Source organism: Ornithorhynchus anatinus, chromosome 7 (genome assembly GCF_004115215.2).
Source record: "Ornithorhynchus anatinus isolate Pmale09 chromosome 7, mOrnAna1.pri.v4, whole genome shotgun sequence".
Lineage (NCBI taxonomy): Eukaryota > Metazoa > Chordata > Mammalia > Monotremata > Ornithorhynchidae > Ornithorhynchus > Ornithorhynchus anatinus.
In genome coordinates this window covers 4,954,944-4,971,543 of record NC_041734.1, presented here as the reverse complement: position 1 = coordinate 4,971,543, position 16,600 = coordinate 4,954,944, and positions in this window count along the sequence as shown.

The window sequence follows — 16,600 nt, the reverse complement described above, 5'->3', positions numbered from 1 at the left end:
CCTCAGAGCCTAAGGAGGAGTGAAGAGTCCTGCCAACACGACAGTGTTAAAAGGAATTTTTATCTTCCACTCTCGGTCTGGGCTTCCCCTCCTGCCCCCCAAATTAATTCTAGGGAGTTCGCTTCCACACCCTGGAGTCCCCGCAACTACAACTTGCCCCAGAGGGGACTGAGATGGACCTTGGAAGCACATTAGAGCGTTTATGGCCAAACCCCCCGTCAGCAAACAAAAACGTCAAAACAAGTTTTGGGGGCCCGGGACATACGAAACCACTGACGAGGGCGATTGGCCAAATGAAAATCGGCATCCCCCCAGGGCAGCAAGCTGGGCGTTTCATGGAGTTTGAAAAAATACCTTTAGTCTGGCATGTTGGGACCACGGAAACTAGCCTAAGGAGAAGGAACTGACACCACATAAGGCAGGTTTCGCAGGCTTGAAGATTAGCTGATGCCTGACAACTTGCTTTTACGTAAAATGAGCCCGGGTAAGGCGACGGGACTCTCCGGGGGTGTCTCCACTTTGGCGGCGGCCTACCTCGTTGCAGCCAAAGGGATTGTGGGTGATCAGTCACATAGGTCAATGTGACCCTAAATAAAGGAACGGAGCAATCCAACTGGAGCCCCTGGACAGATTCAACTACACCCTGCCGGAGAGAAACGTGATTCATTAGCACTTGTTTAGGCAGCTATGAAAGTAAGCTCCGGTTCGTGGGGCCCCTGCTGGAATTCAGACAGCAGAAGCAGCAGAATTAAATGAAGGCCCAGATTCCATTCTGCCATGATGTTTTGGCTAGAATGTGACAGCACAATTAGGGAACTTCCCATCTGGACACGGTGCGATGTGCAAGAGGTGGGCATGTGAAGATGGCAGACTCAGGTCTTTTTTTTAAATGGTATTTGTAAGCACTTACTGTGTGCCAGGCACGGTACTAAGGACTGTGGTAGATACTAACTAATCAGTTTACACACAGTCCAGGTCCCACATGGGGCTCACAATCTTTTAATTCCCATTTTACAGAGGACATAACTGAGCCCAGATAAGCTAAGTGACTTGCCCAAGGTCACATAGCAGACAAGTGGCAGATTCAGGATTAGAATAATGTTGGCATTTGTTAAGCGCTTACTGTGTGCAGAGCACCGTTCTAAGCGCTGGGATAGATACAGGATAATCAGGTTGTCCCACATGAGGCTCACAGTTAATCCCCATTTTACAGATGAGGGAACTGAGGCACAGAGAAGTTAAGTGACTTGCCCACAGTCACACAGCTGACAAGTGGCAGAGGCAGGATTCGAACCCAGGACCTCTGGCTCCCAAGCCCGGCCTCTTTCCACTGAGCCACGCTGCTTCTCCAAGCCCTGTGACTCCCAGGACTGTGTTCTTTCCACTAGGCCATTTTTATTCTCCTGAATTTGGGGTTCTGCAAGCCTGCAATCCCCCGCATTAAGGAAGCAGCATGACTTAGTGGATAGAACAAGAGCCTGGGAGTCAGAAAGATCTGGGTTCTAATCCCCAGCTCTGCCAATTATCAACTAGGTGACCTTGGGCAAGTCACTTAACTTCCCTGTGCCTCAGTTACCTCAACAGGAAAATGGGGATTTAGACTGAATCCCATGTGGTACATGGACTATATCCACTGTGATTGCCTTGCATTTACCCCAGTGCTTAGAACAGTGCCTGGAACGTAGTAAGTGCTTATAAATACATTTAAAAAAATTGTAAAAGGGGTAGGTGAACTCCGAACATTTAGCAGCGATGGCACTAGGGGGAGAACAAAAGAGAATAAGATCCGGGCCCTCTCCTTGAGGAGCTTACACTTTAATGGAGATGGCAAGAAAACATACATACACAAATAATCAGTGAGAAGATAAAAAGCAAAATATAACATGTGCTGCTGTATAGTTAACTGTATATGGCTATATCAAGATAGAGAAGGTATCCAGAAAACTATCTGCCGAGCTGCTTTGAGGAGATGAAATTACACAATTATTGAACTGCACTGCTCACCACAGATGCAGTCTGGGCTTAATGACCTAGCTCACCTTAGTGAAAAAGAAACAGGTGGAAAGACTGCAAAATGCACAAAATGCAGGGGAAGCATTCTCACTTGTTCTATATACAAACTTGACTGGTCTGTCATGCCACTGACCATCTGAATGGTGGCCGCCTAGCAGCATCTTCTATCTGGCGGGTGTTTTAGGGCAAAATGTGGAATTCTGAGAAATGGGGTTGGGTACCCACCGTGTATCAACCAAGGCTTGTTTGCCTTACAAGCTCATCTCAATTAGGTGTTTGCACCTAGTGTTTGCACCTATTGTTTTGGTGTGTGATTGCCCCTTCTGGTCCCTAGGGCAAGCTTCTGTCTTGATTTTGGTGAAATTGGATCGAAATATGGAAAACTAATAGCTAAAATAGACTAGGCAGGCTTCATCGTTAGAATCTAAGTTCTGGACTCTTGCCAGAAGATCTTTATTGTCTCCAAATAAAAAAGCTTAAGTAAACTCCAATGACCGATTATCGAGGTTATCAGAGAATGAAAAGCTTCCTCCAGTTTCTGGGTCTCCCGTGGTTTTCTCCCAAGGGGATGGTACAGTCTCACCACTCCGCTCAGTAGGTGTTCAGTAAATACCACTGATTGATTGATTGGCTACGATGCACACAGTTCTCCTCTAACTAAGGGTCTACATCCTTGACAAACCATGGGTTGAAGGAAAACTTGTGCTACAGTGCCCACATCTTGACAAGTTCCATGTGTGTAAAAGCACAGCCATTTCTTCCACATCCCATTCTGCTCTGTCCAGATAGAAGCACGTAATTTGAAACATGTGCTACATATTTTTTTCCACATACTCCAAGCAAGTATGGGATGTCTTCAGAGAGTGGAAAGAGTACGGGCCTGTTGTGTGACCGTGGACAAGTCACTTAACCTATCTGTGCCTCAGTGTCCTCGTCTGTAAAATGGGGATTAAATAGCTTTTCTCCCTCGGCTAAGAGTGTGAGTCCCATAAGCGACAGGGATTGTGTACAACCCAATTGTCATAATAATAATAATAATAATGATGATGGCACTTGTTAAGCACTTACTATGTGCAAAGCACTGTTCTAAGCGCAGGGGAAGATACAAGGTGATCAGGTTGTCCCACGTGGGGCTCACAGTCTTAATCCCCATTTTACAGATGGGGTAACTGAGGCCAGAGAAGTTAAGTGACTTGCCCAAAGTCACATAGCTGATTGTATCCATGACATCTGACTCCCAAGCCAGTCCCTGAGTTTAACACAGTGCTCGGCACATAGTAAGGGCTTAACAGATACCATTATTACAATTACTATGAATAATAAAATATTTCCACTATAAATGTACTCATGGCTCTAGAATCGATTAATGAACTAACTAGCATCAACAACCTCATGTAGCACTTTACAAGGGGCAGGGAGTGGATTACGAGAGGCAAGGAAGATAAATAGAGATTAGTTTGGGCACTGTGCCTCTGCAAAGATCAAATTTTCTGACCGTAAGAAACTTGATAATGAGGCACAATTCTTTTCTCGGAAACCCTCTGAGATACTGGTAATGACCCGTGCTGGAGCGATAAATCCAAAATGTGGACATATCTAGAAGAAAAGGTCTCTTATTACCTCATTTGTTGGCTAATAAGTGTGCCTTTAGAGGGTTTTTTAAGCACTGCGGATGAGGTGAGTGATAAAGGAACACTGTAACTGTCTGAAAATGGTAAGTAACTTACTCTCATCAGAGTAAACCCACGGGAGGCTTACCATTTTATATGAGAGGGAGGCTTGGGGACCAGAAGATTTTATTGCCATTAAAAAAAGAGAAATCATTTCAGTGGATTTGAAAAAAACCTGCTTTAGTAGGTTGAGCTTTTGCATATACTGAAAGATCAAGAGGTACCCACTTCAAAAGCCAGAGGCCTTAGGTAAAATGCTAACATCAAAGAGAGCCATTGTGGCATCTAAATGGTCTCAGATACATTCCCACGTTAGGGAGACATACAGTTAAGGAAAAGCAAGTTACTACCTTCAGCAAGACTGTTGGACTTTTTCAAAGAGCTGGTATTTCATCATCATGGAAAGGCCACATATGATTGTGGAGACATGCTCCAGAAAAATGTGACCAACATAATAAAGGGAATGGAAAGATCAAAGATATTGGGGGTGTTCAGTCTGAGAAGAAAAGGATAAGAACTGAATTATTAAGTATAGTAAGAGTAATTTATCAAGTGTCTCTTGAGTACCATGGACTGTTAAGCATTTAGGAAAGAATAACAGAAGCACAAGAAGTGCTTTAAGGATATCCCAAGTGACTGTATGGAATCTTGTACTGACCTGTTTTCTCCATTTCTACAAATAACTAAACAAGAGGAAATCAGTGCGGCAAAGCAGAAGGCAGTCTGGTTGGACACCAATCGATTGAAATCACTGAGGGCTCACTGTGTGCAGAGCACTGTACTAAGCTCTTGGCACAGTACAACATAACAGAGTTGATAGGCACGTTCCCTGCCCACAATAATCTTACAGTCTAGAGGGGAAGGGTACCAGAAAGAGTGCCCTGATTTTGAGGGTGAGGAATCCTGGATCATTACATCAAGGGAGAGTGGGTATCTCCCTCCTGTAAAAATGAGGCAGACCAGCTATCCCAGATGTTCAGATTTTGCACTTACTCAAAAGCAGAAGCCGGGATCCGATGACCTTCACAACATCTCTAGAACCCCACCTTTCCTGTCCATGCAAACTGCACGGAGCAAGCCCTTTAATATCCTGCCTTAACTACTGCATCAGCCTCCTCGCTGACTTTCCTGCTTCCATTCCAGTCCATACTTCACTTTCCTGCCCAGATCGTTTTTCTCACAAAAGATTCAGCTCATGTCTCTCCACTCCTCAAGAATCTCCAGTGGTTGCCCGTCAACCTCTGACTCTAACGGTAACGCCTTATCACTGGCTTCAGAGCACTCAATCAGGTCGACTCCTCCTATCTTACCTCACTGATTTCCTATTACAACCCAATGAGCAAGCTTCACTCTTCTAATGCCAACCCCCTCTCTGTACCTCAATCTCACCTATATCTCACATCCCACCATTGACTCTTGCACACGTCCTCCCTCTGGTTACCAACTCCCTCCCCCTTTATATTTGCCAGACCACCATTTTGTCCATTCTCAAAGCCCTCTTAAAATCACATCTCCTCCAAGAGGAATTCCCTGAGCCCTCATTTCTCTAAGACTTCCCTTCTACATTACCTAAGCACTCGGGATCTGTACCCCTTAAGCACTGATAATCCTTCCACCCTCAGCCCCCAGCACTTTTACACATATCCTTACACGCTATTACTTTCCCTTTCTGTAATTTATTTTAATGTTTGTCCCTCTGGACTGTAAACTTCTTATGGGTAAGGCTCAAACAATATCAATAATATTTACTGAGTTCTTTTTGTATGCAGAGGACTGTATTAAGCGCTCAGGAGAGTACAATACAACAGAATTGGCAGTCGTATTCCCTGCCCACATGAGCATACAGTCTAGAGGGGTACAGACATTAATATGAATAAATAATTTTAGTACATAATTTAAAGATGTTGATCATGCCTATCAGTTTTCTTGCACTATGCTTTCCCAAGAGTTTAATACAGTGCTATGCACACAGCAAATGCACAATAAGCATCATTTATTGATTAATCTGAAATTGGGTATTAAAAACAATGAGAAAAGAAAGAAATAATGGATAGGAAGCCAAAAAGAACCCCTTAAAATACAATTATTTGGCTTCATAGAGAGCTGACCTTATTTCTTTAGGTGCCAGGCAGATTGGTTATTATTTCTTAAATATTTGTTATTGAATAAACACCAACAGTATTTGGCTCTAAGTTCTTCACAGAAGAAGGAATTTCCTGTTAACATGTTTTTAAATAAGGCCCTCCCTAACTGAACTTCCAAAAACTTCAAGAAACATGATCTGGCAGAGTTGTTCGATCCCATTTTGCAGCCTGGGAAATGAAGTCCCATCTGTTGAAGTGACACTTGAAATTCCATAGGGCTGAATTTAAGGCTCCTCAAATATCATCGCAAATAATAAACAGGTTAGTTGGAGTTATCAGGTGGCTGCTTCATTAAATAGCAGAGTTCTCAACTGTGAAAGATAGAAGATCAAGAATTCATGGACTTTTATCATTCAGAATGGCTTGTAGTCAGTCAGTCGTATTTATTGAGCACTTACTGTGGGCAGAGAACTGTACCGAGTGCTTGGGAGAGTACAATATAGCCATATAATCGACACATTCCCTGCCCACAATGAGCTTACAATCTAGAGGCCACGAAGGTAGAAGCCAGGGATCTGTTCTTTTGTTCCATGTATTTTTCTCTCAGAATAAATTTAGATTTAAAGCACCTTCCCTAACCATCCCAAATCTCGTCATCTTACTCTAGGAACGAGGTAGTCACTGCACGTGACTCTCTGATCGAACGTTTCCTCCAACTTATCTGTTAGAAGAAATGACATTTATTGAGTAAGCCCTTGGAAAAGTACAACAGAACAGGAGACACATGCTTTACCCACGAGGAGCTGACAGTCTGATGCGGGGAGACAGAGCAAAATAACCACAACAAATGAACAAAGGTACAACTAAGTATGCACAAGTAATATCGCCTCCTCTACCCAGGGGAGAGTCAAGAGCCAAGAAAGTTTGGCTGAAAGTTGAGAAGTTTGTGATCCACCCATAGCCTCTTCTGCCCCTTCAGATCTGCCCGCAAATGAAGCAAGACTATTAAAATGGAGAAATCATTTGTATAGAGGTTAAAGGAACAGATCTTTTGTCTTTTCCTCATCAGGAGCTTGGGCTCTTGGACCAGAAAATAAATGACGCCTGCTCTTCCGCTGGGTGCCAGCTACGTCCAGGCTCGAGGGCTTGCTGGCCTGTAGTGCCAACATACTCCCCCTTCACGGGGAAGCCTTGCCCCTCATGCTCCAGCAGTACCAGACGGCGCTCGGATGAGGTGGGCTGCTTCTGGCAGGTGGCGGCACAGGAGGTAGTAAGTGAGAGCAGTACAGCATAAACAGTTCTCGTGCGTTACAAGAATAATATTCTGGAATCCTGATCTTTCCATCCAGCCTCCCCTCACCCCTAGTCAACGACTCTCTCTCCGATTCTGTATTTGATTATTATTTTTTTTTTTTTTTGGCGGGGAGTGATGAACTAACCTTAGTAAAACTGAGAACTTACCCTCACCTCCCCGGGACGCGGAACCCATTTGGTAAATTGGAAAAAGCTTGGGCGGATGCCACTCTCTCCTCGCTGACCCCCAGCAAGCTGGTGACCTTGGAAATCTGTCCCCGGCTCTTGGCCGGACTGGTCACCTCTGCTGCTGTCTTCCCATCAGATGAAATTTGGAGCTTCCTTTGGGTCAGACGGCGGCAGTGCATTCTGGATCCATTTCTAATTTGTGGAACCCCAGGGGTGCGAGATTGATTGTCACAGCCAACGAGAGAAAGAAAATGAGAGCGAGAGAGCAAAGAAAAAATTAGGGGGATTTACCCACTTTCCATAAGCAATAACTATGGCTGAAGGTACAAGAGCTTAATACATCATTCAAGTGCTTAGTAATAATAATAATGTTGGTATTTGTTAAGCGCTTACTATGTGCAGAGCACTGTTCTAAGCGCTAGGGTAAACACAGGGGAATCAGGTTGTCCCACGTGGGGCTCACAGTCTTAATCCCCATTTTACAGATGAGGGAACTGAGGCACAGAGAAGTTAAGTGACTCGCCCACAGTCACACAGCTGACAAGTGGCAGAGCTGGGATTTGAACTCATGAGCCCTGACTCCAAAGCCCGTGCTCTTTCCACTGCGCCACGCTGCTAGTACAGGACTCTACACACAGTAAGCGCTCAAGAAATACTATTGATTAATTGGTTGCAGGAAGGATGGTGCCGTGTGAGGGGAATACTGCTTGCAATTCAAAGCCTAGAGTGTCAGCCTACTACATGCACACACACACACACAAACACACAGCCAGGTTTTTTCCTATCTCTTGCAAAAACACCACCGGCACACATTCTGCTAGTGGAAACTTTTCCCTTCAAACATTGGTGTCTAAGCAATGCTCACCCACAAGACAAGGGGTGAGAAAAGGCACCCAGATTGCATTTTTATGGGCTCCAAGGTGCCAGAATTTTAGGAGCCAACTCAACAGCAGGAATAGGAATGACGGGGACAATGCCCCCATAGCTTTTTGAGCTAAAATATCAGCCTCGCTCACCTCAGGGCTTCAAAAAGACTCAGGAGTTTTCAGTGGGGGCTTCAAGTACCCAAAATGGTGGCTTTCTGGCTCCTCCCCAACTCTACATGCCTAAAATTCCTCCCACTTTTCATCCCTACATTCACAATGAAAAACTGGTTCCTCCATGCAAGTGCGCAAGAGATTTTCTCTCAGAAACACAATCACAACAATAGACACAATATCATAGTCAGCAGCACCATCCACATGGTAGGTCATTTACACCCTTATTTGCCCTCACAGGAAGTCACCTATGCAGGAAGTACTGAACATTTGACTGCAGTTCCTCCACCATAACAATTCTAGATAATTGTGTAGTAAGCATCCTCTGCCCCACATACGTAGCTGTTCCATGCGGTCTGGTATTTGTTGAAGTGAGTGAGGATGTTGATCAGGAACAAGAGGTAAATTCTACATTGCCAATCAATAGTATTTACTGAGTGCTTAGGAGACACGATCCCTGCCCTCAAGGACCGTATAATTGAGAAGCAGCAGGGATGACGGGCCTGGAAGTCAGACGGACCCGGGTTCTAATTCTGTCTCCACCACTTGCCCTTAGGCAAGTCACTTCACTTCTCTGTGCATCAGTTACCTCATCTGTAAAATGGGAATTAAGACTCTGCCCCATGTGGGACAGGAACTGTGCCCAACCTGATCAGCTAGTATCTACCCCAGCAAAATGCTTAAAAAACACCAGGAAAAATAAAAATCTAGTGTGGGAGATGGACATTAAAACAAATTTCAGGTAGGGGGAAGCAGCAGAGTTTAAACATATGTACATAAGTGCTTTTCTCCCATTTGCTATCCACAGCATGAGAGAGTGTCTGAGCCATGAGTGCTGGTGATTTCCAATGCAAAAAAAAATGTAGCTTTCCCACCACCGAGTAAAACTCTGTGACTCTGTCAGTCTGTGTTAACGCAGGCCAACACCTGACTAATGAGAAATGGTTGTAATGGGACACAAATGTTTCAGTGGGTTCACCTGTTTCTCTCTTTCTTCTAGGGATGGGGAGTAATTCTGTTTGGGCCATGAGTGAAGGCGAGCTGATAGGGCAAACCCTGGCCTAGAGAAGGCCTCCACCCTCAGCCCAACTCCACCTCATCAAGTTGTGAGTCAACATAAGCCCTGGGGGATAAAAGCAAGGTGGGGCCTGGTCAAGGGATGCTGTTTAAGGTGGTTACCCACCACAGAGGATGCAGAGTCTGAGAGCACAATGAGGCAGTTTAAACAAACGAGAGTGACCTCTACATATCTCCCCCCCACAACCCCAGTTTGTGACAGGAGGCATCACTACTCTCCTTGGGAACAACTAATGAGTTGGCATCTGGGAACACTGCTGGACATCACCAAATACCTGCAGATGAAGAACCCCTGTTCTGCCAGACAGCGTGTTTACTCTACGTGGTGTAGCTGGCTTGCAGCAGCACAATTAGGGCACGGTCTCCTGACAGAATACGTCTGTCCGGGCACAGACTGACACAGCGTCAGAAGAGACAGTCGTGTGCACATGCGTATGGCCGTGAACATGGGATGAATACCCCAACTTGAGTTTTTCTAAATGTGAGATCCTGCAAGAAAACGACCCCCTTCCTCTTAACTACTGGGAAACTAGGGGCACCACAACAGACAGGGGTAACCACATGACCCGGGCTCTACTCTCTCCCCACTGGTCAGTATTGTTAAGGAGTTGAGGTCCAAGAGTCCACTGCACCTTGATGATGCTCTCCCAAGTGCTTAATAAAGTACCCCTCATAAAACACTCCAAAAATACCATCGATTGATTGTACAGAGTGAATCTGAATCGTTTGTTTTGGGGGGTTTAGGGGTCGTTCGGACCCCAGCCCAATCTAACTGGTGGTCCTGGGGCGGTTACCCACTTTGGTCAGTTTATAAAAGGGGCCCTGGTCAGGACTGTGCCAGAGAAGCAAAGACGTGCAGGCCCAATCCTGTTTAAAAACATGGACGATCTGGGCACCAGGAAATACTGAAAGGAAAGATGCTTTATTCCTCGAAAACTTCCCTTTCTTCAGAAATATAGGAAAAGGTCCTTTGCCAGATGGGATGACAAATCAAACCCTAGGACATGCTGTCAAAAAGCTATATTTTTCAAGAACCAAAATAATATCTGCCGCATATCAACCAATGGCATTCAATCTTGCAATTTTTTTAACTGATGGAATTGGCCTCACACATAATCACATAAACTGTTTGTAAAACTTCCAATATCAAACCCAACTCGCCTGCCAAAAAGGTGGTCAAAATCAAAGTACAAATTTGCAAAACATCTAATGCTAGCCATGCTTTCTTGCCTCTCTCTAAAAAAACAAAACCCCACGCAAGAACAACCTATGAAACTGAAACATGTTGGAGCACAGAAGGATATTTGGTTTGGGATTTTCAGAAAAGATGTTTCTCGGTTTAAAAATCTTCAAATATCTCAAACATGAAAAAACAGATGATAGAGACGATGCTAATGGACTCTCTGTGATTATAATGCTCCCAAACATACGCCTGCCTAAATGTGACATTAATATAATAGCAATAGCGATAATGACATTTAGCTGGGGTAGATAAGAGATAATCGGATCAGCAACAGTCCCTACCCCACACAGTTCCCACAGTCTAAAAGGGAAGAAGAGGAGGTACCTGATCCCCACTTTACACTTGAGAGAACTGAAGCACAGAGAGGTTAAGTGACTTAGCCTAAGTCACTCAGCAAGCCCAGTGGCAGAGCTGGGACTTCTAATCAACATCCTGGATGAAGCTCGTCAAAGTTCAGAAGTCTGGACATTTAAACCTTTTCTAAGTTTGTTCAAAGTCCTCCCCCTTAATCAAGCAATGGTACTTATTGAGTGCTTACTGTATGCAGAGCGTTGTACTAAACACTTGGGAGAGCGCAATACAACAGAGTTGGTAGAGACATTTCCTGCCCTCATTTCAGCTTACAAACTAGAGGACTCCCCTTACTCTTCCCTTTGCTTTGCCTCCAGGGGAATTTGTTTGGGGGGTTTGGGGTAAGAGGAGGTCTAGGTGAATGCTGGTCTGAAAGCAACTCCGACTCTCATGGAGGTTCACAGGTGGCAGCAGGATTTGCCTGGAAAGGCATTGCAGAGAGACATCCAGTTGGAACTGGTTTGACTAAACTGCTCCTGGTCCATTAGATTTCCATCGAGGAGACAAAAAACAACAACAAACCAAGGGGAGGAGGGAATAGCGGTTTAGCTCGGGGCTCCTGAAATGCCCATTTTGATCCACTGGCAATTTCAGTCTCCTGGAGTAGGATAAGAAACGAAGCTCAGGAAGGGAAAGATGGGGTCGGGGAGTCCTAAAAAGTGACTGAACTTTCAGAGAGCCAGGGTGAAGTAAGAATTGCCTGACTTTTCTTGCTACATGTCTGGTATTGAACCACATGCTCTGCCCATTTCTCTGTACACCTTTCCCTTTGCCCCCCTTCTTTCTCCTGGCACCAGTGTCGAAATTCAGGAACGAAACCTGGCTATCGCCAGATCATTCCCAGTCTTACCCACCTGGTCTGCCGGCCAGGGTCTCCGGGCAAATCTTAAGGTCTTTCAGGCCAGGAAGACAGTTGAATGGAGGTGGGGAGAGAAGGCCAAATTCCACCACCTGACCAAGCCTGAGTGTGCGAGGCAGTGGATCCATGAGCTCTCATATCTTAGTTTCTAGAGAGCGAGGGCTGCAGGAGGAGATGATGGGTGGGTGAGTAAGGATGGGATGGTTGTGGAAACCAGGGGGATGAGGAGGAAGAAAAGACATTGGTAAACATTGGAGGGAGTGATCCAGAGTTTTAAAGTGATAAAATTTTCTAGGCTCCAAGATGCTTTGAATCTTTTTACCCCAGTAATTTGATCCACTTTCTTTTGCTGATTCAGATGACGCTATTCGATGGTCTAGTTTTCTGAATCATACCCAGGAGGGCACCTGGGTTTAATGAATCGGTTGAGTGAGTGCCTGGAACCCACTCCAGGGGACCTTTTGAGAATTAAAGTTCCACAGAGACGCTAATGCAACAAAATGAATTCCAGGCTTTTCTCTGGATTGGATTTAGATTTACCCACAAATCAGGCCACCTCGGTGGGTGTAGGAAGGAAGAAGATTAGAAGAAGATGTGAATAAGGGGAATTTGTTTCCCACAAAAGATTATGCAAGTCAAAAACTTCAGTCAATCCTAGCCAGTTGGTAAATTCATGAGTGAATGGTCTATAATAGGTCAAGACATCAATGGTTCTCACCTCCTAGATTATAAACTCCTTGTGGGCAGGGAACATGCCAACCAACTTGCTACATTATTCTCTGCCAAGGACTTAATGCAGTGCTCTACACACAGTAAGTGTTCAATAAATGCCACTGATGGATTGATTGGAGGGGGGGAAGTTAGGATCCTACCTTTAGGATGGATGACCAAGAGGGCAACCATCCTGGGTTCTAATCCTGGCTCTGCCACTTGTCTGCTGCGTGACCTTGGGCAAGTCACTTAACTTCTCTGTGCTTCAGTTACCTCCTCTGTAAAATGGGGATAAAGACTGAGTGCCCCATGTGGGACAGGACAGGGACTGTGTCCAACCTGATCAACTTGTATCTACCTCAGCGCTTAGTACAGTGCCTGGTACATACTAAGTGCTTAGCAAATGCCATGGGGGAAAGAAAAACATAGAGGACAACCAACACACGATTCCTCCAAGCTTCCTACTGCCATTGCTGGTGGCAGAATCCTGGGTGGAGTGGAAATTAGGATGATCTGGTTTACATCTCATCACTGGATTGCCTATTTCATGTTTAAATGTGCAGATCAATTATTTTTCATCTACTGTGCTATTTGTCTGCAAGCCAAAAAAACAACATTGAGGCTTCCAGGTGAACAATCTTTGGCAATACTGGGCTTGGAGAAAAACAGACTACTAAGTAATTTATATTTATCTTCATCTAGAATTCGAAGGAAATTAAGTTTCTGGAAATTAATTATCTTAGGAAGTTTAGAGAAACAGACAAAGGGTCTTTTGATCTCTGTTTTGCCCCATTGACCATAGTGAACATGATCACATAAATTCTGTAGAATATCCCAACAACAGATACTAAGGAGAACTCTGGTAAAATATAATAATAATAATAATGGCATTTGTTAAGCTCTTACTATGTGCCAAGCACTGTTCTAAGCATTGAATATTATTTATCATAGTAAACAGCGTGGTGCACTATTTTAGGATATTTTCTGTTTTCATGTCTACTTTGCGAAGAACTCAATTTTTGAAGTTAAAAAAGAAACTCAGGCTAGTTTTCTTGCTGGTGTTACTCTTCATCTATATACCTTAAAAATGCTTTAGTACCCTTTTAAGCTTTTAAAATCAGTTAAAGTTGGCTAGAGGTTTCTGCTTTTCCATGAATACAGCTAGGAATAGATTTGTTAAAACCCGGCTCTCTTGAGATATTCAAGATGGCAGCATCCAACTAGATTTTTTTCTCTATTTTAGAAATTCATTCAAATCGGCAGGGATTTGTGCTGCTTCATAAAAACAAGTACAGATCTGACTATCCTGAGGAGCACCATGATATTTTCATGGTGTACAGTTTGTTCACAGAAACAAGATTAACTTACTCGCAACTTATGGGCCGACCATCATATTAACTAAATGCATTTTGTAATGGGTAACAAAGTTTGCCAGACTCCCAACAGGGCAAAAACTAGCCTAAATCAAAATTCAAAGGTCAAGAGTAACCTCTATGACCACTTGACCTCTGACATACCTGGACCGGCATAAAATGGGGAAAATGATCACAGAGCAGCTGTGCCTTTACTCCGCCCATCTAGGGATAAGATGTAGAGTACCTCAGCAATGAATCAGTCAGTGGTGTTTAATGAGCGCTTACTACGTGCAGAGCACTATACTAAGTGTTTAAGTATGTTACAACAGAGTTGGCAGGTGTGATCCCCGCCCACAAGAAGTTTACAGTCTAAAGGGGGAGAAAGACATTAAAGTGGATTAGAGAGTGGAAATAGTAGATTATAAAAACATTTACATAAGGACTGTGGGGCTGGAGTGAGTATCAAAGCTCATAAGGGTTCACAATTGAGTTCATAGTTGATGCAGAGGGGAGGGTGGATAGGGGCTTAGTCTGGGAAGGCCTCATGTAATAATAATAATAATAATGTTGATATTTGTTAAGCACTTACTATGTGCAGAGCACTGTCCTAAGCACTGGGGTAGATACAGGGTAATCAGGTTGTCCCACGTAGGGCTCACAGTTAATCCCCATTTTACAGATGAGGTAACTGAGGCACAGAGAAGTTAAGTGACTTGCCCACAGTCACACAGCTGACAAGTGGCAGAGCCAAGAGTCGAACCCATGACCTCTGACTCCGAAGCCCAGGTTCTTTCCACTGAGCCATGCTGTGTTCTCTAGGAGGGTCTTGAAGGTGAGGAAGAGTGGTTGACTGTCTGATGGATATGAAGAGGGAGGGAATTCCAGGCCCCGGGGAGAAAGTGGGCAAGGGGGTCAGTGGCTAGATAGAGGAGATCGAGGAACGGAGAGTAGGTTGACGTTAAAGGAGTGAAGTTTGAGGTTGGGGTGTAGGAAGAGATCACCCAGGCTAGGTAGGAGGGAGCGAGTTAATTGAGTGCCTTACAGTCAATGATGAAGAGTTTGTGTTTGATGCGAAGGTGGGTGGGCAAACATTGGAAGTTTTTGAGGAGTAGGGAGATATGGATTTGAAATATTTTCCAGGAAAATGATCTGGGGAACAGAGTGGATTGCTGGTTCTCCAGAAAGGATTCCTGGAAACTAATCACTTAGTGGTATTGATCGAGTGTCTCCTTTGTGCTGAGTACCATACTAAGTGCTTGGGAGAGTACAGTAGAATAAGTACACCTGGTCCCTGCCCTCAAGAAGCTTATGCTGTGGACAGGGAACATGTCTACCAACTCTGTTATGTAGTACTCTCCCAAATGCTTAGTACAGTGCTCTGCGCACAGTAAGCATTCAACAAATATGGTTGATTGATTACAGTCTAGTGGGAAGTGAGGTGATATAAAAGGTGTACACTTCTATAGAGGAGCTAACCAGTTAAATGTGAAGGACTCTAATTGCTTTCAAGGATCCCACTCTTCAGAAAAACCGGAAGAAGCATGAAATGAGCTTTTAGAAATACACCATAAAGTCAGTGGGGTGTGTCGGGGGAGGAGGGAGGTGGCAGGATGGTGGTTTCTCCCAACAAACTTACTCTTTCTTAATCTTCTTTTTGGGTGCATCCTCTACTCTCAATCCTTCCTCAGATTCCTCTTGCGGGGGGGATGGGATTTGCATGATGAAGGATTCAGTTTGTTTGCGAGTCCCTTATTAACAACCTTGAGCTTTTTAGAAGCAGCATGACCTAGTGGAAAGCACCTGGGCCTGTGAGTCAGGGAACCTGGATTCTAATCCCAGCCCTGCCACTTGTCTGCTTTCTGATCTTGAGCAAGTCACCTCACTTCTCCATGCCTCAGTTTCCTCATCTGTAAAATGAGGATGCGATACCTGTTCTCCCTTTCATAGACTGTGAGCCTCATGTGGGACAGGGACTGTGTCCAATCTGATTATCCTTTACCTCCATGCTTAGCACACAGTAAGTGTTGAACAAATACTATAATTACTATTATTTCACAAAGGAAAGGTGGAACTGGGGTTTAATAACCCTGGGACTGAAAAACTGAAGCAGGTCTGGGGGGCCATTTCATGAGACTGGTTCAAGAGCCAAAGCGTAGGCTAGTGTAGAGAAAATGGGACTGGGAGTCAGAAGGACCTGAATTCTAAACCCAACTCTACCGCTTGTCTGCTGCGTGACCTTGGGCAAGTCACTTAACTTCTCTGTGCCTCAGTTACCTCATCTGTAAAATGGGGATTAAGACCATGAGCCCCATGTGGAACATGGACCGTGTCCAACCCGAGTAGCTTGTATCTACCCCAGAGCCTGGCACATAGTAAGCACTTAAATACCATAAAAAAAAGAGATGCTTCATAAACAGACAAGCATCCCAATGGGTGTGCACCAGGCGATGGCAATATCTTGACCAATCTCTCAAAGGGAGAAGGGAACCACAGGAAGTGATGCGATGAGCCACAGTGTAAACAGAAGTTGATTTTTAAAACTGCATTCCTGGTGAAGAAAGGCAGCCAACATTGTTTCCCGACACTGATCTCTTAGTTCGCATCAAACGTCCCCATTGTCCAGGGACAGGTAGCTGCAAGATCCTTCCCATCCCTTCTCTCTTCCCCTCCCGTGATTACCATGCGCATACCCACAGCCACAGACAAGCAAAGAACCAT